The sequence below is a fragment of the Mesocricetus auratus genome, unplaced genomic scaffold (genome assembly GCF_017639785.1).
Source record: "Mesocricetus auratus isolate SY011 unplaced genomic scaffold, BCM_Maur_2.0 Super-Scaffold_100053, whole genome shotgun sequence".
Taxonomy (NCBI): Eukaryota; Metazoa; Chordata; class Mammalia; order Rodentia; family Cricetidae; genus Mesocricetus; species Mesocricetus auratus.
In genome coordinates this window covers 496,471-520,042 of record NW_024429230.1, presented here as the reverse complement: position 1 = coordinate 520,042, position 23,572 = coordinate 496,471, and the positions used below count along the sequence as shown (strand labels likewise).

General features: G+C 51.4%; 1 long non-coding RNA gene across 1 annotated transcript; it reads left to right on the top strand.

Moving 5' to 3' along the window:
• The first annotated feature begins 11,528 nt into the window (after window positions 1-11,528).
• On the top strand, window positions 11,529-16,045 carry LOC121136164. Its single transcript, XR_005873285.1, has 3 exons — window positions 11,529-11,615; window positions 15,235-15,470; window positions 15,910-16,045. It is a non-coding gene; the product is annotated as an uncharacterized LOC121136164 (long non-coding RNA).
• Window positions 16,046-23,572: the final 7,527 nt, after the last annotated feature.

Here is a 23,572-nt window from a genome sequence, read left to right as displayed (position 1 = left end):
ACACAAGTCATGCCAGTCACCACCATGGGCTGTTACTCATGCGGACTGACCCAAAAAGGAATCTCTCCTTCCTCAAGTTCTGGTCACTCTGATGAGACAAGTAACTGACACATGCCACACATGCAACCCCAGTTTTGTGTGTGGAAGGCAAAGTTCCCATCTGCATTCCAGACCACGTTCTAGAATAGTCTTTATGTCTTTATAATGTAAGCCTTACTTGGTGTGCTGCCTCAAATGACGTGGAAAGAGAATAGATCATCACCTCTTCTTCCCGTCTTTGTCAGTCCGAGCCCTACCTAGGCGACCCAGCTGAATTCCTACCCCACCCTAACCTTGTTTATTTTGGAATGCCCGTAGACCCGTAGCTCCTCCTGAGCGGGGTTGGATGAAATTAGTTGGATATAAGATGGCTGCTGGGCTTACCCCAGACAGCCTCTGACTTCCTTACAATTCCATCTCTGTGCGGAATGGCACATTCTTCAGTGCCGTGACACTTGACGGTTGCCACAGCAACATCTAAAAACAGCCATAAAAAGGTGTGAAAAGAGGTGGTGGTCATAACCCTGAAAAACCTCCCGTTCTCAGAAAATATGTAAATATTCATCCTTTTTATTAGTTTAACCCTTCCCTCATTAAAAAAAAGTTACTTTTATGTTGTGTGTATGGGTGTTTGCATATCTGTATGTGCACCATGTGGGTGGTGCAGTTCTTGTGGAGACCAGGAGAGGGCACTGGATGCCCTGGAACTAGAGTTACAGGTGGCTATGAGCCACCATGCAGCTTCTGGGAAGCAAAGCAAAGCCCTCTGAAAGCACCTAGTGCCATCCCTCTAGCCTCTCTTCTTTCATCTTTTTCTGCCCTCGATCTGGAGTCTCCTGAACTGCAGTGGTAGAGAGCTTAACTCGTGAGTGTACCTCCTCTCACTCAACTTGTCCAAGAGTAAAAATCTCCATCACTCGTGCTTTGTGCTGTTAGCAGTCCCCCAGTTCTAGAAGGGAAAACGGACCCATCCCAGAGGCAACAACTAGGAATGCTTTTAGTCTCTTTTTCTTCTAGCCCAGAAAAAGTAGTTTTCAAGGCAAGCAATTGATTTGCATAGGAGGAGAAAGGAATGCGTTCACTGTGACGGTTGATCTGATGGTCAACTCCATGGGATTTGGAATCCCTATGTGTGGTAGTTTGAAAGAAAAACGGCCCCCAAAGGGAGTGGCACTATTAGGAGGTGTGTCATTGTAGGGGTGGGCTTTGGGGTCTCTTTTGCTCAAGCTTCCCTCAGTGTGACAGTCTACTTCCTGCTGCTTGCAAGATGTGGCACTCTCAGTTCCAGCACCGCATCTGCCTGCACAAATGTCCCACCATGACGATAGTGGAGTGAACCTCTGAAACTGTAAGCTGGCCCCAATTAAATGTTTTCTTTGTGAGAGCTGCTGAGGTCATGGTGTCTCTTCACAGCAATGAAAATTCTGACTGAGACATTATGAAGACAAATCTCTGGGCATGTCTCTAAGGAAGCTCCTGGATTGGGATAATTGAGATGGGAAGGGCCCATCCTTCATGTGGGGGGCACCATCCTCTGGGCTGTCGACCGTGACTGAGTAAAAAGGAGGAAGTGAGCTGAGCACCAGCATTCGCCTCTCTCTGCTTCCTGACTGCACACAATGTGACCAGCCACGTCCTGCTACCGTGTCTTCCCTCCATGGTGGACCGTGTTCCTTAGAACTATGAACCAAATGAATCTTTCCTTCCTTAAGTGGCGTCTGTCGGATGTCTGTTACCACAATGAGGTAAGTGATTAGTGCAATCATGTTGCAAAATACTACAAAATTTAGTGAGTGAAACACCCTTTTTATCTTGCCCAGGAATTTGAGCTTCAGTCGGGCATCAGTGGGGTCATGCTTGTGTCTCTTGACGTCAACAGGGTTGTGGGAAAATTCAGCTTAGGATCATCTGAGCACCCACTCTGTTTTTTTTTTGTTTTGGTGGTGGCTGTTGACTGAGGACTTAGCACGTGTCTGTGTGGCTTCCTCCTGTGCCTGGGGGCTCCTCTCAATACAGCAGCTGTTACTCAAGGGTGAGTATTGAGAAAAAGTCTTGTTATAACCAAGGCTGGGGCCATTCAGCGACACCTTCTTATCCTCTCCACCTGGCCCAGCCAACTCCAGTGGGGTGAGGAAACAGCCATCTTTAGGTGGAAGGTTCTAGAAAAGTGTAGGGTGAAGAAAAGGTAACCGGTCATTTAAAATAAAATATCCTGTGTACCTCTTTATTTTCCAGTGTGTCTCTCATGGGTGGGTGGCCTTATCCTGCCATCTCTCTAAAGGCCTGGGGATTTTAGGTCAGCCAGGTAGGAGCCTTTTTGCTTGCTGTCTGATGGTATCCGAGAGGGATCAACATCCCACAGTTGCTCAGGCAGAAGCTGAACCCTCTGGGAGTCATGCTGGTCTGAGAAACGGAGAAGCCTTGACGAGGAGGAAGGAGAACCCAGCAGGAGCAAGAATCAAAATGGGAGAGGCAGAAGTGTAGGGTTGAGAAGGCACAGCGTGCTCAGGCCACGGAAGAGACTCACAGAGGGGAAGAGGGAGAGGCAGGCATCCGCTGGGCTTCACATGGAGTCTGTGGCAAGTCTTGGAAGGAGCCAAAGCAAGAGAAGAAAGTAAGATTTTCCTCCATACAAAGATGACTTTGTGCTAAGTGAAACAGTTGTGAGAAGCATTTGGGGGACAAAAGCCATGGGTATCAGTGACAATGGGACAGCAGGAAGTTGGGGGCAGCTATCTTGGCTCTGGGCGTTGAGGGTTATCTATACTTTGGCCAGGGGGATCTCTGCACGTCACTGCTAGGAGTCATCACACACCCACACGTACACCCACAGTCTTGTCAGTATCTCCTAAGTTTGTAAACAGTGTAATGGTACGCTACATTAGAATCCCAGCACTTGGGAGGAAGAGACAGGCAAAGGCCAGCTTGGTCCACATAGTAAGTTCCAGGACAACCAGAGACACAGCCAGACCCCACCTCAAAAACAAATAAACAAACAAAAACCCAACCCAAACATTCAAATAAATGAAATGTCCCCTAAACTGTCGATGGCCTTATTGTGAGTCCAAGCCATGAACAAACTTCCTGGTGATAAAGCCAAACAGCCTTCAACAAAGGGGCTTCTTGGCCATGAAGCATGGGGCCAGAGACCCAATCGGCTGGGGAGGGAGTGAAGAAGAGGCAGTCACCAAGACAGGAGACACCCCAGTCCTTCACCGCAGCCCTCCGCCTCTGCTGTCCCCGAGAGCCTGACTCAGTCTGCCTTTAAATCCTTCAGCAGAAATACAGGGAAGAGGAGGGAAGCTGGGGCTTTCCAGAGGACACAGAGACCACTCTAGATCCAGCTCGGGCCCCTTGATCTGTGTATCTCAGCTGACACCGTTGTGCCCAGGCAACAAGGACACAGGATAGATAAGCCCTACTGAGTGAGGGTTGAAGCTGTGGTGCAGGACTGTAGCCCCGGTACTCAGGAGATCAGGGCAGACGGGTCAGTTCATGCGGGGCCACATAATTAACTGGAGGCCAGCCTGGACTATATGCGGGGCCACATAATTAACTGGAGGCCAGCCTGGACTATGACACTTTTGTCTCAAAAAGGGAAAGAAAATGCAAGAGAAAAGATGACCCACGTTGAGCAGCTATTTGACTCAAAGAATGTTAGGGATGTATTATTTTATACTAATGCTGTTTGGGGTTAGGGATGTAGCTCCGTTGGTTGAGGACTTGCCTAGAATGCATGAAGCCTGGGTTCCATCCTCAGCACTGCGTAAACTGGGTATGGTGGTGAAGGGAGCAGGCCAAAGCACCTTGTCCTAGGGCTGCCGTTTTTCACGCCAGGTTTCCAAGCCCTAGGGGAGCTGGGGACCTTCCAATGGCTGCCCCACCTCCTCCTTATACCACAGAAACAGTTCTTTAGAGACATTATGGCTGTTCCCAACAACAGAAAGAGCAAATGAATCTGATTGGTTGGACTGACAGGCTTCCACTGTATATTTGTTGACGATGATGCAACACACAAGGAAGGCCCTAATCTCTAAACCCTGATTGGTGAAAATTGTAACCGAACTTGGCAACAAATGTTTGTGATTTTTGTGCTTATAAACCAGCTTCTGCCCTGCTCAGGGCTGTCAGGAGAAACAAGGCTCCCGAATCCTTGTCCTGCAGCCATGATTGATCAGTGACCCATTTATGTGGTGAATTATTAAAACCTTTGGAACCCATAAGAGACTTCCTCATGGCACATAACCAGGTAGATTTAACAGTGGCTGGGGAGGTAGAGGCAGGAGGATCAGAAGTTTAAGTCCAGCCTGAGATAAATGAGAGACCCTGTCTCAAATAATAATAATAATAGTAAAGATTACAATAAAAACAACACCACACACATAACTAAAAATAAATGAAAAATTTACAATTTTAATAAGATACATAAGCATGTGACGTACTAGAATGCAAAGGTGATCTGTGGGCTTTCAGAGAACCAGGACTTGAGACCACTCTCCTAGGGACTTGGTTGTGTAGAGTCAAGCCCTTTCTGGAATGCGGTCTGGTCTCTTTGACGTTGGTAGGAAAGTTGGAGAAACACCACAGAATTCCTGAACACATGCAGTCCCCGGGTGACCCCGCACATGGCTGTTGTCAATAGAACTGCAGGCTACACACACACACGTCTTACACACACACGTCATACATGCACACACGTCCTACACACACACGTCCTACACTCACACGTCCTACACACACACGTCATACATGCACACACGTCCTATACACACACATCCTACACTCACACGTCCTACACACACATCCTACACACACGTCCTACACTCACACGTCATACACGCACACACACACGTCCTATACACACACACATCCTACACACGTCATACATGCACACACGTCCTATACACACACATCCTACACTCACACGTCATACACACACACAAGTCCTACACACACACGTCATACATGCACACACGTCCTACACACACACGTCCTACACTCATACACACACAACACACACGTCCTACACACAAGTCCTACACACACATGTCCTACACACACACACACACGTCCTACACACACACACACACCCTACACACACACACACACACGTCCTACACACACACACACGTCCTACACACACACACACACGCCCTACACACACACACACACGTCCTACACACACACACACACGTCCTACACACACACACACACGCCCTACACACACACACACACACACACACACATCCTACACACACAAGCCCCCTCTCTGTGCTTCAGGTATAGCGACTGCAGATGCCAGCCAGAGTAACTGCTCCAGAAGAGTCTTCCAGAACCCTTGCTGTTACCGCTGCCTCTGGCTGTTCAGAGCAATGCTATCGCCCTCCATTCCCAATGGGCTAGCCCCGTGGACTTGGGTCAGCGGTCAGCAGGAGAGGACATGGAAGGGGGTGGCCGGACCTTGTCCTGACCGGTCTGTTTTGGCTCTGCCTTTCCCTACGGTGCCTAAATCTACCACCTTTGACCTTTGCCCTGTCAGTGAGTGGTTCTAGGTTAGGAGGAGCACACGGGGGATGGGGGTGAGGGCTGGAGGCGTCCTGCTCCAGTCAGGTCCCGTAGCGCTGCAGGGGCACCAGCAGCCCTCCACTACAGCGGGCTTGGGGCAGAAAAGGAGGCCCCGACTCCTTCCTCAGCAAGTTCCGCGTGGGGGAGACACAGCTTGTTCTCAGGGGCCCCAGTGTGAGGGAGATGCAGCCTGTGTTCAGGGAGCACTATCAGGTCAGGGTGGCCCCTCCGGGCACTCGGGACCCCCTACCCTGAGGTAATGGTCTCCGGGGGGCTCTGCAGAGGCTCCCTGTCTCACTCACCCCAGGAGCTTTGCTCCGGATTCCTGTAAACAGAGGTGGGCAGTCCCAGGGACCCAAGCGCTTTTCAGTCACCCACTTCACCGTCTTTCTGTCGGTGACTCAGCGTAGGAAAATCACAGCTCTGCAGTGAGCCCCAGAGGCAAACCGAAAGGGACAGTTAATGAGTGAGGATCTATTGACACAGTCTGGGAGGCTGCTGGACCTTGTTCTACCGCTCACCACAGCCACTGGGACCACTGCCAGAGCAGTGAGGTGAGCTGTGACTACAGGACACCCAGTCCACAAGAGGCCCCGCTGCAGGGCTGGCTCTAGATTCAGGCCGGACCTCCGCACAAACACAAGAGTCCAGCCATGTGGCCTGGCGGGCCGGCTGCTGGTCAAGCCTGTGGCAGCACACGCAGGGAGACGTGTGCAAGGCCCCTCTCAGTTCCAGGTTTTGCTCTGGCGAGCCACACCTGACCCTCTCTCGTCTGAGTTGGGATATTTGTGGGTGTGTTAAGTTCTCACTTGAACCCTGAAGCCTCAAGAAAAGGTGTTGCCCAGAGCAGACCGGACCTGGCTCTGGAGAAAACAGGAGGGGGCTTGGGGTGTGCCTCAACTGGCAGAGTGTTTGCCTAACATGCATGGGACCATGGGTTGGATCCCCAGCAGGACTCATAAACCGGACACGGCATTAAATACCTGTGAGCCCGGAAGTGGGGAGGGAGGGCAGGAGGATGCCGTGTTTAAGACCACTGTTGATGTAGCCTTCCTGGATACAGGAGACCCTCAAGCAGGCAATAGGGACGAGAGGACGGAAGAGAGAAAAACAGAGTCCACAACTTCCGATTTCCTTAGCAGAAAGTGGGGGGCAACCTATGGGGGTCTCTACAGCCGTGCTTTCCCCAGGAGCGAGAGAAGAAGACACTGCTCTAAGATGGGACCTTTGGACCCACCTGGAGACACAGCTCTGGGCAGGGGAGGGCATCTCAGGTCAGGAACAGGACTGGGTGCCGCCCCAGTCCCCTGGCCCTTGGTTGACCCTCACACTGGTGCCTGAACCCTGGGCCAGGTTGAAACCCTTGAGGAGACATGCTGTTCTGAGCTTCTCTAGTGGGGCAGCGTGGGGCGGGTCGGGGCAGAGTGCCCGTGGTGGTGGCTAACAGGCTCTGTCCAAGGTGGGAACACCTCATCACCAGGAGGCCTGGCCAGGACTGGCAGCCGCTGCAGGCCAGGAGAAGGTGTTTTGTGCAAACCTTGGATGAGATCCCCATCCTTAGATAAGTCTCCAGGATACTTGTCCCGGCCAGCAGGATGAAAAGGGCCCCATCCTGCCCTTAGATAAGTCTCCAGGATACTCTGCCCTGGCCAGCAGGATGAAAAGATCCCCATCCTGCCCTTAGATAAGTCTCCAGGATACTCCTCCTGGCCAGCAGGATGAAAAGGGCCCCATCCTGCCCTTAGATAAGTCTCCAGGATACTTGTCCTGGCCAGCAGGATGAAAAGATCCCCATCCTGCCCTTAGATAAGTCTCCAGGATACTCTGTCCCGGCCAGCAGGATGAAAAGATCCCCATCCTGCCCTTAGATAAGTCTCCAGGATACTCTGTCCCGGCCAGCAGGATGAAAAGGGCCCCATCCTGCCCTTAGATAAGTCTCCAGGATACTTGTCCTGGCCAGCAGGATGAAAAGATCCCCATCCTGCCCTTAGATAAGTCTCCAGGATACTCTGTCCTGGCCAGCAGGATGAAAAGGGCTCCATCCTGCCCTTAGATAAGTCTCCAGGATACTCTGTCCTGGCCAGCAGGATGAAAAGGGCCCATGCTACCCTTAGATAAGTCTCCAGGATACTTGTCCCGGCCAGCAGGATGAAAAGGGCCCCATCCTGCCCTTAGATAAGTCTCCAGGATACTCTGTCCCGGCCAGCAGGATGAAAAGGGCCCATGCTACCCTTAGATAAGTCTCCAGGATACTCGTCCTGGCCAGCAGGATGAAAAGATCCCCATCCTGCCCTTAGATAAGTCTCCAGGATACTCTGTCCCGGCCAGCAGGATGAAAAGGGCCCATGCTACCCTTAGATAAGTCTCCAGGATACTCTGTCCCGGCCAGCAGGATGAAAAGGGCCCCATCCTGCCCTTAGATAAGTCTCCAGGATACTCTGCCCTGGCCAGCAGGATGAAAAGGGCCCCATCCTGCCCTTAGATAAGTCTCCAGGATACTCTGTCCCGGCCAGCAGGATGAAAAGGGCCCCATCCTGCCCTTAGATAAGTCTCCAGGATACTTGTCCCGGCCAGCAGGATGAAAAGGGCCCATGCTACCCTTAGATAAGTCTCCAGGATACTTGTCCCGGCCAGCAGGATGAAAAGGGCCCATACTACCCTTAGATAAGTCTCCAGGATACTCTGTCCCGGCCAGCAGGATGAAAAGGGCCCCATCCTGCCCTTAGATAAGTCTCCAGGATACTCTGTCCTGGCCAGCAGGATGAAAAGGGCCCATCCTGCCCTTAGATAAGTCTCCAGGATACTTGTCCCGGCCAGCAGGATGAAAAGGGCCCCATCCTGCCCTTAGATAAGTCTCCAGGATACTTGTCCCGGCCAGCAGGATGAAAAGGGCCCATGCTACCCTTAGATAAGTCTCCAGGATACTCTGTCCTGGCCAGCAGGATGAAAAGGGCCCATGCTACCCTTAGATAAGTCTCCAGGATACTCTGCCCTGGCCAGCAGGATGAAAAGATCCCCATCCTGCTCTTAGATAAGTCTCCAGGATACTCTGTCCCGGCCAGCAGGATGAAAAGATCCCCATCCTGCCCTTAGATAAGTCTCCAGGATACTCGTCCCGGCCAGCAGGATGAAAAGGGCCCCATCCTGCCCTTAGATAAGTCTCCAGGATACTCTGTCCCGGCCAGCAGGATGAAAAGGGCCCATGCTACCCTTAGATAAGTCTCCAGGATACTCGTCCTGGCCAGCAGGATGAAAAGATCCCCATCCTGCCCTTAGATAAGTCTCCAGGATACTCTGTCCCGGCCAGCAGGATGAAAAGGGCCCCATCCTGCCCTTAGATAAGTCTCCAGGATACTCTGTCCCGGCCAGCAGGATGAAAAGGGCCCCATCCTGCCCTTAGATAAGTCTCCAGGATACTTGTCCCGGCCAGCAGGATGAAAAGGGCCCCATCTTGCCCTTAGATAAGTCTCCAGGATACTCTGTCCCGGCCAGCAGGATGAAAAGGGCCCCATCCTGCCCTTAGATAAGTCTCCAGGATACTTGTCCCGGCCAGCAGGATGAAAAGGGCCCATGCTACCCTTAGATAAGTCTCCAGGATACTCTGTCCCGGCCAGCAGGATGAAAAGGGCCCATGCTACCCTTAGATAAGTCTCCAGGATACTCTGTCCCGGCCAGCAGGATGAAAAGGGCCCATGCTACCTCTCTCCCACGGAGGCAGCCTTGGGCTTTCTTGGAGCTGGCATCCAGGCATGAGTGGAGGGTCCACCCAGATGTCCCTACTGTCCCCACCTGTGATAGTATTCATAGGTGATCAAACAAATCATATTGCAGGTTATCTAGATGGTCATTAAGTACCCAGCAACTCAGTGAGGTGGCTTAATATTATTGCCATTGTTTTAAAGGCAATTCAGACATTGGGGCCTGAGAACGACAATGACCAGCCCAGGTGTCACAGTCAGCACCTGATAGAGCTGAGACTATTTTGCTCCCAATCCTTGCTTTTCACTGCTAAGGACCCAGCTGCTGCACTCCTCAGCCCCCGGGGAGAAGGATGCGTAGACACTGGGCACAGGAGCCACACCCTTCAGAGAAATTATAGTGGCTGCAAGTGCCAGGGGCCTGGGACGGGACCCTTCGCTTGACCATAGCAGAAATTTCTGCCCTACCTGGTCACCTTGTAGGTTAGGGACAGGAGCTAACACTGGGCAAGAAACACATCTACTGGGTGCCAGCCTGGGCTAGCTACTTGCAAAATAAGGATACTGGTATCTTGGCGATTACAGGAATAGCTTTACTGGGGGTAACCAAGGCTCCCTTGGGTGTGACCTACCCAATGCGCCCTTAGGGGCACCCATGAAGACACTAACATCCTTTACTGGGTTGCCTAATGATACTGGCCAATGTGGCCTAGCTACCTTGATGAAGCACACATCACATGGAGGCTGAGCATTCTCAGACCATCCCAACGAAGGAAGAAGTGAGACTCATTCACAGTCAGCCAAGGATTTAAAATTCAAGACCGGAGCCTGATCTTAGGATTTTAACACGATCCTGCCTCCTTCCCACTGACCTCCCAAGCACATTAGTATGTATGTCTGTAACGAAACACTTGGTGTAGTGCAGCTTACAAAGAAGAAAGGTTTGGTCTGGTTCGCAGCCCCAGAGGGTTCACTCCATCATTACTTGCCTGCTGTTTTTGGGGCTTGTGTCAGCACAGCGCTTCGCGGCAGAAAAGCTGCCAGAGGAAACTTAAACTTTCTGCTACTCAGTAGCACTCTGGCTGGGGACCAAGCCTTTAACACTTGGATATTTGAAGAATGTGTCAGATCCAAGCTAAAGCACCAAGAAGATGAGTTGCTAAAAGCATTGCTAACCTGCATTTCTCGGTATTTTGTTTGTGAATGTTAATGCATGCTGGGTGTCTGAACTAGTGGTCAGCACGCTTAGGGAAAGCTCAACAAGGAACGGAGCAGTGAGCTGTAAAGAAGACTTTTCTCTGTCTACCACAGTCCCACTTGACTGTCTCTCTCTGCCCACTGGGTCCCCACGGTCTCTTATAAGATAACCATCAGAGACTTAATGTATATTTATATTGTTTGGCCAGTGGCTTAGGCTTATTACTGACTAGCTCTCTCTCTTTTGTAAATTAATGCATTTAATCTGTGTATCACCACGTGGCTGCATCTTACCAGTGATGCCCTGGTATCTTGTCTCCCTGGCAGTTACATGACATCTCTCCCTGTCTCCTCTCTCCTCTCTCCTCTCTCCCTCCTCTCTCTCTCCCTCTCTCCCTCTCTCCCTCTCTCCCTCTCTCCCCCTCTCCCTCTCCCTCCCTCCCTCCCTCCCTCCCTCCCTCCCTCCCTCCCTCCCTCCCTCCCTCCCTCCCTCTCTCTCTCTCTCTCTCTCTCTCTCTGCCTCTCTGCCTCTCTGCCTCTCTGCCTCTCTGTGTCTGTCTCTCTTGGGTTTCCAGCCTGGCTTTACTATGCTTAGTCATTGGCTGAAACAACTTTATTCATCAACCAATAAAAAACAATGCATACTTGCAGCAAACAGAAGGCTATCCCACATCAGTAACAGAAATGTAGAAATGGAAGGGGAGGTTGGGGGTCGAGAAGGGATAATTGGGGAAGTACAAAGTTTGGAACCAGGAGCTGGGGTAACGTGAGGTTCCCGCAGCTGTTTCGCCCCAAATAAGAAGCTTGGGCTTCTTATTGGCTAGCTGTGTCTTATTAACCCGTTCCTCCCAATCTAAGCATTGCCACGAGGCTGTGGCTTACCGCTGGCATGATATTACTCCTCCCACGGCATTGTGACTCTGTGAGACCCGCCCACTCTGCCTGCCTTTCCCAGAATTCTCCTTGTCTCCTAGACCCGCCTACCTTCCTGCCTCATTGGACGAACAGTGTTTTATTCATTAACCAACAGGAGAAACACACACAGAAGGACAACTCCCACCCACGGAGGGACAAGACACTCGGAAAGCAGGTGGAGAACCGAGTGAATGGTAAACGGTCAGCTGAAAGCATCATTAGACCATCTCTCCTCCCTGGGGTGAGGAGCCCGGCCTGGGGCTACTGCAGAGGCTGCCGCCCCCTCCCAGGAAGGCTTCTTTGAATTGTGCTGGGGACAGATGGCGGCCTTGAAAGCTTGAGGACCTGGGTTCAGTCCCCAGAACCCACATAGAAAAGCTGAGTGTCAAGTCCCAAACCTTAGACTAATGGCCGAGCTTCCTTTTTAACATATCAAAGCAGACCGGCACCAGGTTCTCCCAGTATCTCAGTCCCTACCTGTTACAGGGTATGGCTGGCATACCCCGCCCTTCTCCTACCCTAAACTTCTCCAGCCCGGGGCTGGGCTGCCCTTCCCACAGCCCTTCCCTATAAAATCCAGACATTTTGATTACCTTTTGGGCCGCCTGGCTGCTGTACCGGGTTCCCTTCTCTCCGTCCTCTCTGCCCCTCTCCTCACGTGGCTCCGCTCCGAATCATGTCCACTCTGGACTCTCCCAGATGTCCCTGCCTCTGGCTGTGCTGGCCCACACATCTACAATAAGCCTTTCCTACAGCATGCCTAGTCCTTTCCTTTCTGTTTTTCATTCACTGACCACGGAAGTGCACACCTATAATCCCAGCACTGAGGAGGCAGAGACAGCAGATCCCTGGGACTCCCTGGCTGGTCCTCCCAATCAGCAAGCTCCAAGCCCGTGAGATACCTTGACTCAAAACACAGGTGCAAAATGACTCGGGGTTGTTTTCTGACTTCAACATGCAGGCAATGCACACACAGGTGAGTATGTACACACACACACACACACTCACAAACACACAAGAATAAAAATAATAGCTAGGCATTGGGGGCACACGCCTTTAATCCCAGCACTCAGGAGGCAGAGGCGGATCTCTGTGAGTCTGAGGCCAGCCTGGTCTACAGAGCGAGTTCCAGGACAGCCTCCAAAGCCACAGAGGAACCCTGTCTCAGAAAAAAAAAAAAAAAAAGAAAGAAAGAAAGAAAGAAAGAAAGAAAAAAAGACAGCTGAGGAGCTTCAATGAACATCTCAGGTTTTTCAGATGCCATAAACGAGTAGTAATCTCTATCTTCTCTCTGTAACTCCTGCTCTGTGAAAGTGTCCGGGCCTCATCCCCAAGGTAACTAAACTTGTGTCTTTTTGTTTTCATTCATTTTTGTTGACGTCACCTACTTGCTCCTCCATCCACCTGTAACATGGAGCCAAGGGCTTGAAGCCAGAGAAAACAAACCAACAAACTATTCAGAAGAGACACTCAGATGGGTGTTATTTTATTCCCTGAGTGAACTACAGCTAACACTTTGATGAGTGTCCTTCTGAATGCTCCCTCCCTCCCTCCCGTCCTTCCCTCTCTCCCTCCCTCCTTCTGTTTTCTTTTGAGAAAGTCTCAGTTTCCCCATCTTGGCCTTCCAAGAGCTGAGACCATAGGCATGAGCACCAATCACATTGCTGTGACACACCCTGGGCGCCCAGAGAAAAACAGGGCTGGGGGCCGAGGCAGGTCCAGTCTCAAGTTCGTTTGCATGCATTTCATCCTTCCAACTTAATTACATAAGTTACCTAGGAGCCCGGTCCACACACTCCCAATTCTAGAGGTCAGGCGGCCCCCAGGTTCCAGGTACACCATGGGGCTCTGCTCAGGACTAACTTAGCACTGGGAACTGTGGATCCTCTGCGTGCTCCCTCCCGTCTCCCTGGGAACTGTGGATCCTCTGCGTGCTCCCTCCCGTCTCCCTGGGAACTGTGGATCCTCTGCGTGCTCCCTCCTGTCTCCCTGGGAACTGTGGATCCTCTACGTGCTCCCTCCCATCATCTCCCTTGGAACTGTGGGTCCTCTACGTGCTCCCTCCCATCATCTCCCTTGGAACTGTGGGTCCTCTGCTTGCTGCATCCCATCTCCCTGGCCTCTCTCTGTGCAGCTGCCTTTGGGCTCAGAAGCAGAGTCTTCAGCTTGAACAGTAGTCTCAAAAGGACCCCGGATGCACAGCTTCTGTCCGCACCAACCCATTCAGGGCTGTCCTGCCATTACCACAAAAGCCACCTCCGCAGCTTGGCAGTGGTGGTGCCCACCTTTAGTCCCAGCACTCAGGAGGCAGGCTCACAGCCTTAGTTATATTCTATGACCTGGGAACACTCAATCTCCTCACCCTGTCCTACTCTGAGGCTCTCAAGATGCCTACACTCCCCCCCATGCCCACCCACCCAAGTTTGCCAGCTTGTTCCTTTTCTGAAGGAGTTACATATGCAAATAAGATGGATGTTTGCTCGGGTCTGTTTTTCTTTCTTTCTTTCTTTCTTTTTTTTTTTTTGGTTTTTCGAGACAGGGTTTCTCTGTATTGTTTTGGAGACTGTCCTGGAACTCGCTTGGTAGTCCAGGCTGGTCTCAAACTTACAGAGATCCGCCTGCCTCTGCCTCCCAAGTGCTGGGATTAAAGGCGTGCGCCAACAACGCCCAGCTTTTTCTTTCTGTTTTTAATAATTTATTTAACTTCATTTTATGTGCATTGGTGTAAAGGTGTCAGATCCCCTGGAACTGGAGTTGCAGACAGCTGTGAGCCACCATGTAGGTTCTAGGAATTGAATCCAGGTCCTCTGGAAGAGCAGTCAGTGCTCTTAACCTCTGAGCCGTCTCTCCAGTCCCCCAGACCTGTTTTTCTGTGGATAACCAAGAAGCTTGCCTTGTCCCCAGATCTGCTGAATTCTGAGGAGGGGACCAGGGAGAGATCAGGTCCAGGGTCTGTCCCCTTTGATGAACTGTAGCGTCTGGGCAAGGGCCGTGAGTGGCCTGTGTCCATCAGCCCAGAGCGCTGTGTGTCCTCACGGAGTAGGGGGCACACCACTGAGGGGCTCCTGAGCTCGCTGGGGGTGGTTCAAAGAAACTGCAGGCGGATGCTGTGGTAGGGTGGCTGCCTAACGGTCCTGGGTTCCATCCCTAGCACAAGACACAAGGCATGGGTGAGGGCTTTGGCACCTTGGCAGGCACATACCCCAGAGTCAAGAAAGGAAAACCGGGTCTGGTGGCCTAGTGGCATCTGCTGGGGCGATTACACACGACCCGAGCTGGGTGAGAGACTGAGATGGGATGGTACAATCTTGGGCTGGGTGACTGGGCTCCCGGCCAGGAAGGGAAAAAAATCTGCTTCTCTGAGAACAAGACAGGAAAGAGAGAGAGAGAGAGAGAGAGAGAGAGAGAGAGAGAGAGACAGAGAGACAGAGAGACAGAGAGAAACAGAGACAGAGAGAAACAGAGACAGAGAGAAAAACACACAGACACAGAGACTTCGATAGGGAGAAACAATGCGATGATGAAGAAAACCCAGGCACCAAGGACCAGGGTTGGGAGGAGCCTGTGGACAGTGCAGGCTGATGGAAGCTGGGGACTGAGAGTCGCGGACGGGGGCCACAGGCTGGTCCTCTGTGAACTACAGGCACCCATTGGGATAAAGGGGGTGATAGCATTCGGATGGCTCTTTGCCCAGTGTCCCCGGGGCTCTCCTTCCCCAATCCAATGCTTCGCCATGCTGGAGCACCCCCATTTATCCCTCCAGATGGCAGCAATCATTCCCTTGTTTTGTTTTCCATGCTGGGGACGGGACACGCGACAGGCAAGTGCCCTGCCACTGAGTTCTTCCTCCAACCCCACCGCACGAACCAGAGTTCCAGATAAAACCAAAGCAATCTCCCCAAGGTGTCCAGCTCTTCCCTGCCCCCTGCGCCTTGGAAGATGCCATGCCGCCCACTGGCAACACCTGGGCCGCTCTCCTGGTTCCTGCCTTTCCAGGGTGGTGCCCAGCTCATACCACATGCCTGCTTCCTTCTCTGGGCTTCTGTGATGACTCAGGTAGGGACCGTGCTTCTGTTAATCACCCAAAGTGTCTGTCTCCCACAGATGGCAAAACTCCACAAATCTCAGATCCCCAAGGGAGCGCTGCCTGAGTCTGGACAGAAGGGCTGCTTTGGTGACTGTGACACTAAGCAAGTGCCTTCGAGTCCTTACCAGCCTTTCATTCAGCCTGGCTCAACTTAGGTCAAGTGAATTGCTGACCGTCAAGCCGCCCTGGGCCCACTGAGTCCTTTCTGTTTCTCAGAGTCGAGGCTCCCTGCCTGCCATGAGTCTCACAGCCCGCCCCCGTTTTCCTGGTCGTAAACACTGGCACACTCTAAGTCCTGGACAGGTTCAAAGCACCCTGCCCTTCAGGGTCCTGAGCTTGAGCAGGGACCAACAGCGTGTGGCACATAGCTCTCCTTGCTTACCTGATCATTACCCTTTCTGTTAACAGTAACCACCCGAATACAGAGGCTGGATGGAGATTAATCCCTGCCGTGTGTGAACTTGATATAAGCCGAGTCACAAGTATGTCTCTGATGGAATGCGGTTTCTTTAATTCAACACGGTTTTGAGTGTCTTCCTAATTATTGCACATAATAATCATTCTTTTCATTTTGTTTTTGGTTTGTGTGCAGTGGGGGTAGTAATTTGTTTTAGAGACGGGCCTTCACTGTGTAGCGCAGGCTAGCCTAGAACTCATGATCCTCCCAACCCCAGCTTTCCAAGAGTCGGGCTTACAGATGTAGGAAACAAGACTCTTATACTGTTATAAACAAAAAAGACTAGGGAATCCAAAGCAGCCACAAGTACATAGTAGGACCCTGTCTGAAAAAAAAGTCCAGTGTGATGATTTGGAACAAGACCGAGGTTTTTAAACCCTGAGCTTGAGAGGCTCCTTGCCCTCTCTTTTCCACGGGCTGGGACTTCAGAGAACCACAGTCTTGGGTTTTTCTGGAAAGTCCCCTTCCCAAGCTCTCCATCCCCTTGGTTCAAGACGCAAAGCCTTGTCTGATGAAGATCCCAGGTCTTGAGATGATTGCCTTCCTTTCTGAACCTGCACCCAATCATGCAGCTGACTGCCTGTACCTTCCCAGCATGCTCCAGCGGCAGGCCAGGGGAGAGAGGCCCGGGACCTGCTTCTTATCTGTGACTCTTTGGGAAACTCCGAGAGCATTGCAGACCAAACATGGAGCATCACGATGTATCCCTACATGGGCGTGTGTCATCACGGCTTGGCTGCCTTTCTTCCCATCGCTGTATAACAAGACTACTTCTCCATTCTCATCAGGGTCTTTCCAGGGCCTCCCTCCCGAATCTGGGCTCTCGTGAGCTGTGAATGGTCTCATTGTCAGCAGCCATGAAAGAAAGCAGCTTAGGAGTCACCATGTCCTCCAGCATGCAAGTGCTCACCCTCAGAAACGTTTCTAGAGGCTTTCCCAAGTGGCTGCACACCTTTTTTAAAGTTCCATTTGATTAATTAATTAATCATTATTCTGTGGGTATGTTGTACCACATGTGCGTTCAGAGGACAACTTTCTGGAGTTGATGCTCTCCCTTCCACCACACGGGTCCTGGTAATCCAAGACAAAAGCTCAGGCTTGGCAGCAAGCCCCTCTGCCTACTGAGCCATCTTGCCAGTCCACGCCACGTGTCTTTATTAACATGTATACTCCCCTGTGCACACATGGAGAGAAGACTGGTAACAGTGTTGGGTGAGGAGCTGGTCAAGGGGGAGACAGAAATCTTAACAATCTCCACCTTCAGAATGGAAGCATCTTAAAGACTTTATTTTTTTTTGTTTTTAATTATGTGTGTGTGTGCACGCACGTAAGTGGGTGCCGGTGCCTGAAGGCGCCAGAAGAGGGCGTCAGATACTCTGGAGCTGGAATTATACACAGGTGGTGGAGAGCTGCCCAACTTGGGTGCTGGGATCCAAACTCAAGTCCTGTGCAAGAGCAGCAAGCCATGGCTCCAGCCCCGGAAAGGAGGAATTTTGAAGTAGTGCTGTTGTTTTTTCAGAAGAATGGGGAGGCATCTCTGTAGGTGCTCCTGCCCTCCCTGCGTCTATTAAACCCTCCAAGACCGTCTCCTGACTGCCCCTGAAGCCTAAAGCTCAAACCCTCTGCTCCCCCCCCCCCCACTGCTGTCTGAGGAAGTGACAGCCATCAGGGAACAGAGCTTCTTCCAGGCGAGCCCAGCTTCGGGGAGAGGAGAGTAACAAAACAGGGGAGGCGAAGAGGAAACACAGTAGCTAATCACATCCATAAATCCCAAGGGCTGCGGAGCTGAGGTGTGGCCCAGGCTCAGCTGTCGATCTGGAAAGACCTGCTGGCTGGGAAGCCTGGCAAGGCGAGAGGATGGGGAAGAGTAGGAGGCGGTGGTGAGGACCCTCCGTCTGTGGGTGCTGCTCCCTTTCTCCTTCTTTTCCAGAACATTCCACCTTCCTGCCCCATCCCCATTACACACACTTCACGGTAAGAATACTGGCTAATTCTCCCTCACCTGGCCCTGGGTCCCCAGCCCTGGCCCGCTCCACGACCTGGGGTACCTGTTTCTCCAACTGGAACGGACAGGAAGTGGCAGAGGCCCTGGGGTGACCGCTGGACGCTCTGCCTCCCTCAACCACAAGTCTGTGGGTGTGGACAGCAGCAAGCGCAGACTATTGCTGCCTCCCGGTGAGAATGGCTACTCAGGCATGCCACTTCCTCCCTGTTTGCTCGCTCGCTCGCTCGTTCATTCATTCATTCATTCATTCGTTCGTTCATTCATTCATTCGTTCGTTCAGGACAGGGTCTCGTGAGAATGGCTACTCAGGCATGCCACTTCCTCCCCGTTTGCTCGCTCGCTCGCTCGTTCATTCATTCATTCATTCTCATTCATTCATTCTTTCGTTCGTTCAGGACAGGGTCTCATGCAACTCAGGCTGGCCTCAAACTCACAATGTAGCCAAGGGTGTCCTTGAATTCTGTTCCTTCTGGGGCAACGTCCTGAGTGCTGGGAATGTAGGCTTGCACCACCAAGACCAACTGATGTAGCGGTTGGGACTGAACCTAGGTTTTGTGCATGCTAGGCAAGCACTCTACCAACGGGAAACTGCTGTTCTGACGAAAGAGCCAGAAATGCAGACCCTTAGCTGCCGGAGCTGCCTAAACACTGACAAAGAGGAGCTCCTGAAGGATGCTGTGAGGAGATCTCTTACGGATGTAGTCTCTGTTTCCTTTCATAAGTAAATTTACGAACACTTGAACTCTCATTTGAGTCTTGAAAACTTTCAGCATCTGTCTGTCTATCATCTAGTTATTCCCACTTTACAGATAAGAACACTGAGTTCCAGAGGCTTATGCCACACCCATAAAGCCACACTCAGGTTGCGGTTCCCTATGACCTGTCTGGTTAGCAACTCCTGGCCTCCCCTCCACTTCCCCATCCATTCCCTAGGTAGACCAGGGTGACCTTGAATTCTGCCTGCCCCTGCCTCCTGAGTACTGGGATTATCGATCATTTTCTTTGTGTCCTGAAGACAAATGTGGGGCCTCTGTAGTCGAAGAGGCTCAGATGCCACATGTAGTCGGTGATGCATGCCTGTAATCTCAGCACTTGAGAAGAAGAGGCAGAGGATCAGAGCTCAGGAGTAGCCTGAGTTACTTAGCAAATCCCAGAGTAATCTCAAAATGGGGCCGGGGTGGGGGGAGTGTCCCCAGAAGCTAGGGTGGGTGGAGCCTGGGAGGGCGCCTAGGCAGGAGGCTGCGGAGGTGGGGGCAGAGGGCCCAGAGGTCTCTGTTGACTTCTGCTCCTTGGACCACACGAATCTCGCAGTCATCAGTTCCTGCATCCCCACCTGACCGGCTCTAGTAAATGATTAAGACTGGAATGGCAGTGGAGAGCATTTACTGTGCAGCTGAGAGGCAGGGAACACGGTGTGCCAGCGCAGGAAGCACAGACATAGGGACCGGGAGACGACCCAGTGGGTAAAGTGTTGCCAAGTGTTCAGACCCCAGCACCCGTGTGAGAGCTGTATGCAGCCGAGCACCTGCAATCCCTGCTGTCCTACACACAGGCGGGAGGTGTGTGTACATGTGGCCAGAACACTGACCCACATAAAATGAAAACAAAAATAAATCTTCCAAAGTGAAAATCAACAAGGAGCATAGCAGAATGCCATTAGGAGTTGTGTTAAGTTGTTTTATTGCTTTTTTTTTTCTTTTTAGAAGAGTTGTATGGTTTTACCCTAGGTCCCTGGGCTAACCACTCTCTACTCCCAGGTTCTTGGTCGTTCAAGAAGCATCAGGTATGGGTTCCATCTAGGAGAATGATCCTTAAGTCAAATCAGATTTGCGCAATCGTATCTTGCAGGCAGGACACCACTGTGGGTCAAAGCATTTGTAGCTGTGGACTCCTCTCCTTTGGTAGCATGCAGAGTGCCTTCTAGTTCCAAGGACACTATGGGGTGAAGGCTCTAGGTACCCACCAGCCTTCGCCTCCCGAGTGTTGCCATTAAAGACATGTGCCACCATGCCCAGCTGCCTGTTTGTTTTCTAAGGAGAGACAGAAAAGGGGGGATCTGGATGGAAGGGGAGGTGGGAAGGAACTGGGAGGAATTGGGAGAGGAAAAACTATAATGAGAATGCATTGTGCGGAAGATGAGGACTAGCCCTCAAGGTTGTCCTCTGACCTCTGTGTGTTCCTGGGCATGTGCATGCCTACAAAGTGCACACACAGACACGTCCCCCCCCCCAATACAGCACACACATTGAAAAGGAAGTGTAGCTGCGTGGTAGCTCTTGGGAGGCAGAGGCAGGCAGATCTCTGTGAGAGAGAGTTCCAGGACAGGCTCCAAAGCTACAAGAATAAAATAACCAAACAAACAGAAAAGCAAGTGTAGACTCTCTAAACTGAAAAGTGGGTGGTCTCCCCACTGCTCTGTCCTGCTCCACAAGTGCCAGGAAGAGCTGCCCAGGCCAGGTTGGCAAAGTCCAGTCCAGTGTCCTGCTTTGAGTCATTCTAGGCAATGTAAAAGTGAGACGTCCCAAGAGAGGAGCCCCACCCTCCCCAGCCCTCATCCGAATTCAGGTTGTTTGAGTCAGGCCTAGGACTTGGCCTTGTGGCCATCAGCCTTCTGGGCGTGCGGCTGTCTGACCAACGACCAACCCGCTTGTAACCCAGCGCTTTGTCATTTCCTGTCAGAAGCTCCTCTAAGGGCCCCTGCTTTCCCAAGCCACCCCATGGTCTCTTCTTAAGAACCACTGAACCATAAAGGCCAAGAATATCCCAGACACACGGAAAACAGTGAGTCAGCTCTACCCGAAGCAAACACACAAACAGGACCAATGTCCAAGGCTCACACCTCCCTCAGTGTCCAGAGATGAATTCATTCTACAAATCCTAGACATGCAAAATGGCACGCGTAGGCTGTTCACAGAAGTCTTGTAAATAGGAGACAACAGTTGGAGACAACCTACGAATCCCATCCATGGGGCACTGGTTCAAAATGGTTGTGTATCTAAACAGCAGAACCCTACCCAGCTGTGGAAAAGAATGGGCGCTGTTTGTTAGGGGTTTTTTGTTTGCTTGTTTTTGTCAACTTGACACAAGCCAGGGCCCTGTAGGAAGAGAGACTGTCAGCCGAGGGACGGCCTCCATCAGACTGTCGGCACATCTGTGGGGCGCTTTCTTAGCTGATGATTGGGGAGGACCCAGCCTGCCGTGGACAGTGCCATCCCTGGACAGGCAGTGCTGGGGTGTTGTGCTGATTGTTTTTCTCAACTTGACACAAACCTAGACACATCTGGAAAGACAGAGTCTTTACTGAGAAATGCCTCTGTAGGACCGGCCTGTAGGCAAGTCTGCAGGGGATTTTCTTGATTAATCATTGATATGGAAAGGCCCTACCACATGTAGGTGTTGCCTTCCCTAGACAAGTGATTCTTGATGATAAGACATGAGCAGGCTGAGCAAGCCATGGGGCACAAGCCAGCAGGCAGCACTCCTCCATGGCTTCTGCTTTGGTTTCTAGACCCCGGTTCCTCCCTGAGTTCCCGTCCTGACTTCCCTTCAAGAAGGACAGTTAGCTGTAAGATGCAATAAACCTGTCCCTCCCTGAGTAGCTTTTGGTCATGGTGTTGATCACAGCAGTGCAGAGGCAAACTACAATATGGAGAAATCTTTATGTACTGACAGAACCACCTTCAGGTTGCAGATAGAGCTAGGCATGGTGACTCGGGAGTATCCCTTCCCTAGGGAGAGGTGAAGAGCATCAGTTGCATTCTTACAAGGCCCAAGTGACAAAAAAAGCACAATTCCACCAGAGTTCACTCCTGGGAACCAGTAAATGTATTGGGCAAAGGATGATTGACAGGTGGCATAAGCAGTGGGCGAGGGATGATTGACAGGTGGTACAAGCAGTAGTAGTATGGGGAGGCCAGTAGGAATGATGGCTTCCCCATAGCCGCATAGACAGACGCCCTGACAGTAAGCCTCTCGCATCTATACTCCCCACCCTCTCCTGTGAGAGAATGCTAACAGACCCAGTGTGATGGCTTCTCCCAAACAGACACAGCTGATCTGTTGAAGAGGACAGCTGTTTTGCTCAGAGACAGGCTGAAACAGGAGGACCCCTGTGAATTGGAGGCCAGCCTGAGCTGCATAGTGAGATCCTATCTCACAACAATAAAAAACAAAACACACCCACAAAAAGTAATGTTAATTGGGAACCAAGGCATGAAGAAAAGGGAAAAGAAGTGTGTGGGGGTGGGGGGGACTTACTAACTTTTGATCAGGAGAATAAGGAGCTTGAGAAACGCACACTAAAACAGGTAAGCCTCCAAAGCATGGGTCTTTCCCACTCCCAGTCCTTCCCATGGGCAGAATTTCCACACACGCCTGTACACATACCTGCACACACATGCACACACACACACACACACACACACACTTTAAAACCTGACGTAAAGCAGAGATTCAGACACACCCATCCACAGCAGTACTATTTACAGGGATAAAGGGAAGTAACTTGAGTGCCCGTTGACAGAGGAATAGAGGAACAAACCGGCGTGAGCCGTGCGATAGAATGACACTCAGCCTCGGAAAGGAAGCGCTTTCTGATCCTTGACACACGTGGCTGAACCTTGCAGACACCGTGTTTGGTGACGGGAACCAAACGGCATGACAAACGCAGTGTGACTCCACTCAGAAGAAACATCCGGCCTTACCAGGAACACAGAAACAGAAAGCAGATTAGAGGTTACGGAGGAAGGTGTGGATAGTTGCATCATGGCTAAGTTTCTGTGTAGGGGGATGAAAAGCTTTGGAAACACATCCCGGTGATGGGTGGGTGGCGTTGACTCAAGCATGCTCGGAAATCAAGAAAACGAGCTGCACACAGGACACTTCTATCACCTCTCCCCACAAAGGGTACAGGACTCTGTGTGTGTGTGTGTGTGCGTGTGTGTGTGTGTGTGCGCGCGCGCGTGTGTGTGTGTCTGTGTGTGTGCGCGCGCGTGTGTGTGTGTCTGTGTGTGTGTCAGTGAGTGTGATGATACTCCCACCCCTAGCTGAGGAGCTGATTACAGCTGATGGCTTCTGGAGGGGGGGGAGAGTCAATTTTGTTAAGAGTTTAGTCACTGGTCATTGGAAGGTACCGCACCCCTAAATATTTGGGCAGCACAGACTGAAATCAGTGGATTTATAAAAATGATTAATAATAACAGTAATAAGAGGACATGAAGTTAGGAGGACGTTGGATCCTGGAGAAGTTAGCAATAAAGAACAACCTGGTGTTGACCTCTGGCTTCCGAGTTTACATGCACACATTTGTGCATGCACCTGTATACACATGCACGTACATGAACACAGACACTCGCGTACCTACCCTCTACACACAGAAGAGATGACAGCTATGACTCAGGTGAGGAGTGTAGCTCAGACACACACACGCGCACACACTGTGACCCTGAAGAAGGAAATAATGTAGCTCAGACACACACACACACACACACACACACACACACTGTGACCCTGAAGAAGGAAATAAAGGTTCAGCCCATTTAGGAAGGCCTTTTGGAGGAAGAGACATTTGAAAAGTTTGGGTAAATGTGATTCTGAGAGACAAGACAGAC